Consider the following 13,123-nt stretch of genomic DNA (forward strand, 5'->3'; position numbering starts at 1 on the left):
TTTAATGCTTTCCAGGCCACTCAGGTTGTGAATGGCAGAGCCAGGATATAAATGTCTAAGTCCATTGTGTTTTTATTTTACCATGCTATTTCATGTTAATCTCTGGAATACTGGTTAAGATGGTTCAAATTTCACTTTCATACACCTTACACTGGAAACACAGAAAACACACAATTTGATTACGTGTGTATGTGTATTTATATAAACAGAAGAGAGTCAAGATGTTTTGAATGACTTTTGCTCAGTTGTAATAAGTAATCAAATTGGACTCCACATCTGCGGAAGAGGAGAAATAATCTTTCCTTGAAGTTTGCATCAAAAGTCATTTAGAGTAGCAGATCGTTGTCATACCCGAGGCTTGTCAATCACTAGCTATCAAGAGTGTTCATCCTGTCACTTGTTTGAAGGTAACAGAACTTGTTTGACGGAAACATTTTCTTTCTCTTGAGGAAAATGATACATAGTTGTCTTTTTTGTCCTGTAAATGAGGAAAAATCACTTATAATTTTTTATCTTGGCAAAGTATTGAGAGATCTTAATTGAAAATAACAAAGGGTAGAGTTGAGGGTTTTTTTAAATTTTTTTGAATTTTACATAAGGAAAGAATCCCTACAGAGTCATTCTGCTGATTTTCTTTTGGAGACTAGATTTCTTGAATCTAAAACAGAAGTAAAATTATCTATAATTTACATTCATATGCTTTATTTATTTTTAAAATTAAATATGTCAAAAATTCAAAATATTTTGTCCAAGTTCTGTGACTAACATATGTATAATGCATGAATTAAGTAAAATTTTGTTGCAAAAGAGGCTAATTATATAATCATTTTTTCTTTTTTCCTCCATGCCAAGAGAAGAAAGGGAAGAACAGAGTATGATAGTCAAATATAGGATTCTAATCTTTCCTGTACTTTATATTGGGGAGGAACAGATTTCCCTGATGTCATTGTCAGTATTTATCTTTAACCTGTAACTTTTTACAGATTGATACATTTATGTTTTCAGCAATTCAAGTTAAAAATCTTCCCATTACAAAACACCAAACATGCCAAAAAATGCAACATAGGACTTTTAAAATATACACTATGCCTGAAAGAAAGTAAGGAAATCCTCAGAGAATGAAAAAGAAGTGGGCAACTACAAAATAGGTTCACAATCACAAGCTAATGTTGGGTTACTTTGAGGATACTTGGCTATACCAGGATCTTAGAGCTTTAAGGTATTAAAGTCTTTGAAGAGGAAATGAGAAAAGTCTTGGACCCAGAAAAGTGAGGGGAAAGAGACTCCTACTTAATTTTGTTTATATCCCAAATCTACAACCTTAGTGAAACTAGAAGAAAACAAAATCTACCAAATAACAAAGGGAAATGATCATGGAACTTGACTTTTTTGGACCTAGCTCCAAGTGGAGGAGACCATAAACCACAGGCTTGCCCTCAGTAGCCATGGTAAACCTTCATCTATCTGTATGATCCAGAAAATCTCACAGTAAGAAATAAATTCAAAGTGATCCTACTTGGTAATGTCCTGTTTGCCTAGTTAAGGCTAACCCAAATACCTTTTGGAGAAATTTGCACCCAGATCAGCCCTCTTTTGGTTCTCTCATAATTGGAAAAACTGAGAAAAACAACAATTTAAATAACTGGAAATTATCAGATTCGAAATATAAAATGATTATGATTAAAATATTTAAACAAATAAAAGAGAATTTAAAATATGACCAAGAAAGTATCAAAAGTCACCTGGAATTTATTTTAGAGAACTAAATATATCATTTAGAAATAAAAATAATACAAGCTAAAAATTAAATGGAATCAATAAAGAGTTAAAATTAGATATAGTCAAATAAAATCAGATATAAGTGAAAATTATTGAGCTGTACATTATACAGGAAAAAAATTAGCCAGAAACAGAGAAGAGATACAAAGTGGATGAATACAGAAAAAAGGTTATGACACATCGCAGACAGAATAGAAAGTTTAATCCTATGTCTTATTGAAGTTATATAAGGGAAAATGGAAGACGGTGAGAGTCAATAGCTTGGCATATAAGTGCTGAGTAATTATCTGGATTGATATAAGACACAGAATAGCCAGATTCCAGAAACATAATAAGACCCAGAGTAAGATAAATATAAAATAATATATAGCTGGATACATTATAGCTAAAATTTATGTTATATATACTAAAATCAAAGAGATGTTTCGTGCAGTATTTATTTATATATTTATAATATTTTAAGAAGAAAAAGAGAAAAGAGAAATTGCCTACAATTAGACTGACACCTGATTTCTGAACAGTAAAATATAAGCCACAAAAATAGAATAATATACTCAAAGTATTGGAAATAAAAATAACTTGTCAATTTTAACCATGTACCCAAACTGAACTTTCACTTAACAATAAGGATGAAATGAATATATTTTTATTAAACAATTGAAGAGGGTTTGTTTCCATTCAACTCTTGCTGAAGGAATTTAAAAGGTTCTACTTCAGGAAAAAGGGAAATAAATCCAAAAGGTAATGCTGAGAGCAAGAAGGAATGATGAACAAAGAAATTGATAATTGTGGGTACTGTTAAATAAGTATTTTTGCATAAAACTATAAAAATGATGTATAATTTGGGGGATGAAAACCAGAGGACTAAATTGTATGAATAAGAAGGTAAATTTGGAGAAAAAGCCTTTATGTCACTAAGAAGAAAATTGAGTTTTGATTAACTTTGGACATTTAGTTAAATATATACATATTAAAAATCAAGAAACCACTCAAAGAAATGAAGTAGCATATAAAATTTACATTGTAGAAGGATAAAACATAGGGGTGCTAAAAGAATCAAATAATTCAAAATCAACCAACCATTGAAAACAGAGGATCAATAGAAAAAAGTTATGATAAAAGCAATTTCAAATATATGAGTAATTACAAAAATGCAAATGGATTAAATATGACATCTGTAAAAATAATCTTGGATTGGATATTTTAAAATCCAGCTATATGCTATTTCAAGAAACTGAACATAGAGTATATAAAATGTAATGACAGATAAAGGCAGAATGTATAACAGTGGAACAAATGTATCTGAAAACTATTAACAAAAATGCTGTAGCTGGGTTAATATGCACTAATTTTAAAATATTTTTATGAATAAAAGCTTCAATTCAGCAGAAATATTAATGGTTTATAAACTTAGATGTACCTAATATAGCCTCAAAATACATAAAGCAAAAATTGACAGAACTTCTATGGGGAATTGATAAATTCACCAAGGGAAAAGATTTTTAAAGCATATTTCTCAGTAATTGATATATCAACAATGGAACAATAAATAATAATATCATAGATGTGTGCAATATCATTAATGTATCCACAAATTAGAGGAAAACATTTTTCTCAAGCATATATGAACCATTTATGAAAACTGACCATGAATACTCCATAAAGCAAGTTTCAATGTATTTCAAAAAAGAATGTCATATAATAAATTATCACTGATGACAAAGCATCTCTTATAAATAAAAAGCAAAAAGATGCTAAGATAAAAAAGTAAACACATTTCTAAATAAATTATGAATAAAAAAGAAATCATTATGAAAACTATGAAATACTTAGCACTGAAGGATCACTGAAGCAAAAATGTCAAAATTGCCAAAATCTACTTTAAGAGAGATTTAAAGCCCTTAATGCATATATAATATATTTATAAAGAATAAAAAGGGAGCTAAGCATCCAAAAAGAGAATAACTAATTCTGAAAAAAGAGAAAGAAAAGAATATTAAATATAAATTCAGCAATTTATAAAATATAAATACAGAATAGAAGGAATTAACCAAGACAGACACTGATGATAAAAAATGTTAACTCGACCAGCTTTAGGCAAAATTGATCATAAAAGAAGTAACAAAAATATAAATACTGTTATTGTAAAATAAATGTGACTAGACATATAGCAGAAATTACAAAAAAATATTATAAATAACTTTATGTTAGTAAACTTGAAATCAGATAAAATTGATATGTTCCTAGAAAAATTAACTTTATCACTCTTAATTTGAGAAAAAGGAAAAATTGTGCAATCTGTAACAAGTAAAGAAATTTGGTGATATAGCATCTCTTGTGTTTTCCTGGATAGAACTGGAACCCATTCTACTAAGTGAAGTATCTCAAGAATGGAAAAACAAGCACCACATGTACTCACAAGCAAATTGGTATTAACAGATCAACACCTAAGTGGATATATAGGAATAACATTTATCGGGTGTTGGGAGGGTGGGAGGGGGGAGGAGGGGATGGGTATATACAAACACAACGAGTAAGATGTGCAACGTTTAGGGGATGGACATGCTTGAAACTCTGACTCGATGGGGGATGGGGGTCATGGGCAATATACATGACTTTAACACTTGTACCCCCATAATATACTAAAATAAAAAAAGTAAAAAAATAAATTTAATTAATGGTTTATTAAAATCTATACCTTTTTGGCATGTCTTAAGTGTTCCTTAATGCATGTTTGATATTATAGTAAAATATGTGTACAGGAGAGAGGAAGACTGTAAAAGGGAGGGGGAATGAAAAGAGGTTGGAGAGAAGGAGCAAAGGGAGAAGGAAGAATAAGTTACAGAGCTGGAAAGAATATCTGACTTCATACCCCTACACAGGTTCTACTGTCAGTGAGACTTGAATTTAAATTCCATCTCAAACATGTAATAGCAATGTGATCTTGGGAAATGTACAGAAGCCCTCTAAACCTTCTTTTCTTTCTTTTTTGAACCAGAAACCTGATACATATATTTATTTATTGATTTTAATATTTAATATTTTTATTTCAGCTTATTATGGGGGTACAAATGTTTAGGTTACGTATATTGCCTTTGCCCCACCCATATCAGAGATTCAAGCATCTCCATCCCCCAGACGGTGCACACTGCACCCATTAGGTGTGAATATACCCATTCCTTCCTCCTCCTTCCCACCTGCCCAACACCCAAGGAATGTTACTACTATATGTGCACTTAAGTGTCTTATTCATAAAATACCATAAGTATATACCTACCACAGTAGGTTGCTGTGGTGATGAAATGATGAAATATAAACAAAGCCTTTAGGAAAATTTCTATCATATATTAAGTGTGCAGTAAATCTTAGTAACTACTATTTTTATTTCTTAGCCTTCACTCAAACCATATTTCCTTCCCTTAGCAATACTTTCCATTTGTTAGCTGAAACACAATCTGCAAAGTATTTTAACATAATTATTTGGTCTAGCATCTGGGGAGGGGAGGGCAGGAAAGGTATCCTAGAGGCTAAGTGACTTGTCTAAAGTCCTCAACCTGTGAGGATAAGAGCTGGGCCTTGAAATAACTCTTCTACCCAAACCAGTTTTCTTCTCAGTCCATCATGACTATTACCCCTTGTAGGTGGTAACTTCTGTGTGGGTAGAGACTATTCCTTATTCTGTTTTGTTTTGTATTCACCATTGCACCTTCCTTAGAACTCTTCAGAGTGTGTGCTCCACCCAAATAGAAATTGGATGATGAAAATAACATTAGCAATCTTCATCACGGTGGATTTCAAATTTTTAAAAAACCACCAGTACTTCCCAAGTGTTTTAAAGCAAGATTAAATAGTAGGTAAAAATTTGTGGCAGAGGTTTAAGTGTTGTCAACAATGGGGAAGGAAAAGAAATGGCTTGGTCAGTAAAATTCAGGGTTACAGATCTACATTTTATATATCTATTTCTCATATCTATGGGGTTTATCTGCTCTTTTAGATCAGCAAAACTTTGGAAATTATTAGTGGTGAATCAGAGATATAAAAACAAGTATTAAAATATTGATTTAGGTACTGAGAAGGAAACTAATCACAGTGTGAATCCAAGGGCAAGGCAGCTCAGACTTACGACCGAGACAAAAACTGCTTTACTGATGGAAAAGGAAAAGACCAAAGCATCTAGGTGTTACATAAAATCTCCCATGAAAGAAACAGCCCTCACACAGTCCAACAGGGGACCCAGGTGCAGGCTCCTGGTATGTGCATTCTTCAGTGACAAAAAGGGCTCCTTTATTAATGCCGAGAAAACAGCTTCCAAAACTGTGCCCTTACCGTTCAAATAGCCATGGTGTGATGACAAAACATGGGAAACAGGGACAGGTATGAAGACTTTTAAGATGAATTCTTGTCCCTTAGGTGACCAAACAAAATGTTCTTTAAATGACAGTGATCGAGATGAAGAGGCTGTGGAGCTAGGGCACAAACAAGGACAAGGACCAAATCATCCTGTGGATGGTTTTCCAGGTGATAGAGTGAAATCTATCTGCAGATGTTTTCTCAGTCCAAAAAATGGGAGTGATATTTACCAATTTCATTACTTCAGAAAGTAATAAGATGGAGTATAAACAATAAACCATTAAGTAGATGTTAAAATGATTCATATTCTTGCATTTCATATTCATAGATAGTGATACTGCTAATAGCTGCATATAAATATGAATAACTGAAAAATGTATAATCGCTATTTCTTTCCACACAATACACATACTGCATGCTGTGAATGCACACGATAATATTATAAAATATTCAGGCTTTACGCTTAGCCTTCTCTAAAGGATTTCACATAGTATTGGCATAGTAATTGTGATTTCTTATAGGAATGATTACAGATTTAGGGATTACAGGCTGGAAAAATATTTTTATCGCATGGATATTTCTGTTGTAACAGCATATTTTGAGGTGGAATTTGATCTGTATGATGAGAAATAGCTATTCTAAAGCTATACCCTGAATCCAAACACTCAAGCAGAGAATATAATTTTCCTGTGTTGAGTAAAGGCAGTCATTCATCTCACTACATTTTTCATCGTGTGATGGGCTCAAATCTCAATTGAAATGAGAACTTCCATAGAAAACTGATAGGGAGTCAGGGTTCTGTTTTGCCATGTTAAAGGCCCGGTTCCTGAGGGAGACAACTATCTTCTCTGCTTTGGAAATCATTGGGTATCTACTGGCTAGTTCCCAAAGCTTTCGTTCATTGTTCAATTGGAAAATGGGACATTAAAGTAATTAAAGGCTACCTGGCACAAGTGAGAGTATGACAGTGTAGCATACATACTATTGGCATTCTTATTCCATGGTATTTCTTTGCCCTAACTCTAGCTCTTTTACTGATACTCAACAAGGTACAGTCTGTGAGCAGGAAGTATTAGCAACATTTAAAATTGTGGGGAAAAATTTTCTTAGTTAACTGGTAAGGAACCTGAGTCTCATAGTAGTGAAGAGACTTTCCCATTGTAGAAATTTTAGGAAATGTATTTTAATGAGGAAAAAACCACTTGTAATCCCACTGCACAAAGCAAGCTTTCATTAGCATCTTGGATTTTTTTTTTAAATTGGGAAATAGACTTTTTTTATATAATAGTTATTTGGCTATTAACTTGAGTCCATATGAACATCATGAACATTTCTTACTGTTCTTGCAAACATGACTGTAATGGTTTCATAGTGTTCTATTTTATAAATGCACAGTCCAATTCCTTTGTCACATTTGACATGTATTTATCAACTTTTACTGAGATCACATGCACACACACAGTCTGTCATTTCATGTGTTAGTTGTTTTTCTCAACTTTGGTAGTATGTAAATTAGTTAAGTTCACCTATGTTTTTATCAAATTTAATTGGTGAAACTATTGAACAGGAAAGAGCCAGCGGTGGAACTCTGCAGTGTACCTCCTTCAAAGTAATAAAGATCTGTTAATCAATATTTCTGAGCTGCAGGTGTTCAGCCTGCATGGATCCACATAATTGTTCTGTCATCTAGCTCACATTTCATTTTGTCATACGGGAATCATAACGTGTTGCTGAAAGTGAGAGATACAATTTTTACAGCATTTTCTTTGTTTCAAAACATTCATAGTAGTTACTTTTTGCTACATTGCTAAGCATTTTATGTAAATTACTTAATTTAATCATCACCCATTAGAAATTCAAAATTGTTATTATATTCACTTTAATGATGAGAAAACTGTGGGTAAAAGAGATTGAGTGCATAGTCATACAACTACTAAGTAATTTAGACCCTGCATCTTTTCTACTCCAAAGGATATTGCTAGAATAGCAGTTGCATCAAAAAATGAATTGATAAGTAAAAATACAAAATGATCATTTTTGTAACTTAATACCATTGTCATAGTGCAACTTTATTTTTTATTTCTCCATTTCATAGTTCTAAATCTGTTACTTAGTTTTAACTTGTTTAGATTCTTAAAATATTTTCAGAAAAAAATTTAAGAATAGTATTTCCATTTAGTTGGTGCCAACATTTTAAATGGACCATTGAGAAAGACATCATTGAGAGGGAAAATCTTCTAAACAGATTCCTGAAATGAACTGGAGATTCCAATTAAAGTGAAATAGACTTATGTTGACCAATATTGACATGCTAGCAACACTTCTCTGAATGTATTTAACCTGCAGCCATGCACTGTCTTATAGTACAGGTATACTTTGGAGATGGCACAGGTTCAGTTCCAGACCACTGCAATGGAGCTATTATTGCAGTAAAATAAGTCATACAATGTTTTTGGTTTCCCAGTGCATAAAAAATTATATTTACATTATATTATAGTCTATTAATGTCCAATAGGATTATGTCTAAAAATAGTGTACATACCTTAAGTGAAAAATACTTTATTGGTAAAAAATGCTAATGATCATCTGAGCCTTTAATGAGTCAACAATCTTTTTGCTGGTGGAAAGTTTTGCCTCAATATTGATGGCTGTTGACTGTGTCAGGGTAGTGGTTGCCGAAGAATAGGATGGCTGCGGCAATCTCATCAAGTAAGATATCAGCAGCGAATTTTGCTGCATCAATCGACTCTTTCTTTAATGAAAGATTTATTTGTAGTATATGATGCCATTTGATAGCATTTCACCCATAGTATAACTTCTTTCAAAATTGGAGTCAGTCCTCTCAAACCTTGACAATGCTTTATCAGCTAAGTTTATGTAACATTCTAAATCCTTTGTCATTATTTTAACAATGTTCACAGCATCTTTATTCACCAGGAGTAGATTTCACTTAAAAAACACACACACACGTTTTTTGCACATCCATAAGAAGCAAGTCCTCATTCATTTAAGCTTTATGAGATTGCAGCAATTCAGTCCCATCTTCAGGCTCCACTCTCATTTCTAGTTATCTTGCTATTTGCACCACATCTACTGTGACCTCCTCCACTGAAGTCTGGAACCTCTCAGAGTGATCCATGAGGGTTGGAATCAGCTTCTTTCAAATTTCTGTTAATGTTGACATTTTGACTTCCTTCCATGCATCACAAATGTTCTTAATGGCATCTAGAATGGTGGATCCTTTCCAGAAGATTTTCAACTTACTTTTCCTAGATCCATTAGAGGAATCACTATCTATGGCAGCTACAGCCTTATGAAATGTATTTCTTAAGTAATGAGTTGAAAGTCAAAATTGCTGTCTTAGCAGGCATGAAAATAGCATTACTCTCTTTGTACTTCCCCATCAGAGCTCTTGGGTAACTAGTGACATTATCAATGAGCAGTACTATTTTGAAAGGAATCATTTTTTTTTTCTTTCTGAGCAGTAAGTCTCAACAGTGGGCTTAAAATATTCAGTAAATCATGCTGTAAAAAGACGTGTTATCATCCAGGGTTTCTTGTTCTATTTATAGAGCTCAAGCAGAGTAGATTTGGCATAATTCTTAAAGGCCCTGGGATTTTCAGAATGGTAAATGAATATTTGCTTTCACGTCAAGTCACCAGCAGCCAACACCAGGAGAGTTAGCTTATCTTTTGAAGCTTTGAAGCCAGTCATTGACTTCTCCTCTCTAGCTCTGAAAGTCCCAGATGGCATCTTCTTTCAATAGAAGGCTGTTTCATCTACATTGAAAACCTATTGTTTAGTGTAGCCATCTTTAGCAACAGGCTTAACTAGATCTTTTGGCTAACTTGCTGCAGCTTCTCCATCAGCACTTGCTGCTTCACCTTGTACTTTTGTTATGGAGATAGCTTCTTTGCTTAAATCCCATGAACCAATTTCTGCTACCTTCAAATTTTTCTTCTGCAAGTTTCTCCTCTCTCTTAGCTTTCATAGAATTGAAGAGAGTTAGGGCCTTGCTCTGGATTAGGCTTTGGCTCAAGGGAATGTTGTGGCTGGTTTGGTCATCTATCCAGACCACTACAATTTTCTCCATTTCAGCAATAAGATTGTTTTGCTTTCTTATCATGTGTTCACTGGAGCAGCACTTTTAATTTCCTTCAAGAACTTTTTCTTTACATTCACAACTTAGCTAACTGTTTGGTGCAAGAGAGAGAGAGAGAGAGAGAGAGAGAGAGAGAGAGAGGAGAGAGAAATCAGTGATTGTTGGAGCAGTCAGAACACACACAACATTTAAGTTCACCATCTTATATGGGCACGGTCTGTGGCACCCCAAAGCAGTTATAATAGTAACATTAAAGATCACTGATCACAGATCACCATAACAGATATAATCATAATGAAAAAGTTTGAAATATTTGTGAGAATTATCAAAATGTGACACAGAGACATGAAGTGAGCATATATTGTTGGAAAAATGGTACTGACAGACTTGCTCAACTCAGGATTGTCAAAAACCTTCAATTTGTAAAGCACACAGTATCTGTAAAGCACAATAAAGTGAAGCATAAAACAGTGTATGCCCAGACATTTATTTATATGTGCACTTTATTTTGCCACCACACTCTAATAATTTTGAAGGTGAGCTCCATATATTATTCATAATCTCATATTCCACAGTGTTCAAAGAACACCTCCTTGTACATGGTCCCTTAATGTGTTGAATAGATGTACTCATTTTCCTGTCATGTATAAGTGCTCTCTTTCTGCCAATTTTAGAAGTGTGCATTCATAATTCTCAGATGTATTTCTACTATCTGCATTTTGTACATCATTTACTTTCTAAAAATGTATTTTATATGTGAAACAAATCTAATGATAATAATAATTGTTAATATTATTATCAACTTCCTTATGAATTCTATAAGGTTTGCTTGCTACCAATCAATTGTATGTGAAAGAAGCGGGAGAGATCCAGAATAATAAATCAATAGATGGTGAAGAAATAATCAGAGGAGGGGGTTAGAAGGTGGATTGTACTGTGTGAGATGAGGAAAAAGACAATAAAAGAAGTCCACTGTTGTCAGCTCTAGCACTATCTTAGAAAGCCTCTCTAAACTTACACTTTTAATTTTTAAGCTTGAGAATGAGTGACTGCTTTTTCCTTCCCAATGGGAGACAGCCCACGCTCTGTGACAAAGCAAGAAGGGATCTGGTCTTCTTATCCTGTCTCTAGGGTCCCTAAGTGACCTGCTACCCCATTTTGAGCGACCCACCTTCCCCTCTCCCTGATTATGGATAAAGCCTGCTCTGTATGGAATAAGACATCCTTCTTCAAAATTCCACAGAATTTCTAGAATACTAGAAGGAGCTGGCAGAGAACTGAAGGCTGGAGAGAGGAGGTCACTCAGCCAAAATGAAATGTATGTCCTCCTTGAGAGTAAATGTTATAGATTCATTATTGAAAAATTAAATAAGAAAAATATACATTGATTTACAACCGTTATTCTATGAATAATGACCTCAGTTTAAATTCTGAATAGCATCAGTATTCTGTCAAGCATCTTCAGCCTTTTGAATCCCTCAGTGACCTCCTGTAGCTCCCTAATTATGTAGACAATTGAAGCTTGGCTCTAGTTCAGCATCTCAGCCCCGAGTCTGTGCACTGGCAATGAAAGAATGCACTTATATGGGTCAGGAAACATCAAGAATCATCTGGACTTGGCCATAAACTAAATAGCCAAATCCAAAAGGTCACACTCAAGAAAGGACCACAATCAATCAAAGGCAATTAAGTAACACATGCAAACTAAACATCTCTGTACTGCATCTCTCTAACCTATAAAACTTTGTAAGTTAGATTTGGATGGGCAGAAAGTGTCATAGGTAAAAGCCTGGGTGTCTGACTTAGACAGAGTTTGAAGCCTGTCAATGACTTTTAAGAAGTAGCTTGACCTCTTTAGGCCTTAGTTTTCTCATTTGTAAAACATCAATAATATCAATACTTAACTCATAGAAATATTGTAAATATTCCATTAGATAAAACATGTAAAATATATAGCCTGGGATGCTATAAGCACTTGATAAACACTTGCTATGATTATGAATATCATTGCTCTTAATGCTACTACTTAGTGTCCTAGAAACATTTTTCTAGCATGAAAAATGAGAAGCAGATCAAAATATGGGACCTATGACCTAGGGATATATTAATTTGATCAATTCACACATCCATTCTTTGTACTTATTCACATTATTAAGTCTTCAAAGAATGAAATGCAATTGGTCTCTAGTATCATTTCTTGATTGTGAAAATATTATGCTGGGCATGATAGTGGAAAGGACTATTATGAAAAACAAAATTAAAGTTGCTTTAGAATGACACCACATGTAAAACAACAATTTAAACAAGCTAAGCGAGGTAAAAGTTGCTTTTCATTGTTCTCCTTCATGTCTAAATTCTCTTCAGTTTGTAAATTATAAATCCCTTATGCAGTGACTTTCAGAGTCCTGAGGATTTTCTTTTTTAAAACTCTATTAGTCTAGAAAGTAGAGAGGTGCAGTAAAATTTGAGTTAATTAATGTTGTCAAAGTGTTCATTCTCTAAAGGCAAAAGTAATGGTGCATTTCTGTAAATCTAGTAACATGGCTCTGTGAAGTAAACTTTCTTTCTTTTGAAGATTAAAAGTTAGCTTCTCAATAAATTTACTTAGTAAAACCAGGAGAATGAGAGATCAAGTACCATACAATTGATGATATTCACCAATGCTTACGTGGATGCTGGGGCCACCATTGTTGTGGTCGCTCCAGATTAAATCCTGTTAGAATAAATCCCATTGCAACAAAAACATCTGAATAGCCAAAAGTGTTCATAGCCAGGTGAAGGTTCTGTTACTGCAACATCACTACAAAGTACTTCTAGTCTAATCACAGCAATAAAGGAATAAGCTCTCTGTTGGAGTTTTTGGTAATGCAATTTGAGCTATATCTAGCTGC

The sequence above is a fragment of the Microcebus murinus genome, chromosome 5, assembly GCF_040939455.1.
Source record: "Microcebus murinus isolate Inina chromosome 5, M.murinus_Inina_mat1.0, whole genome shotgun sequence".
Lineage (NCBI taxonomy): Eukaryota > Metazoa > Chordata > Mammalia > Primates > Cheirogaleidae > Microcebus > Microcebus murinus.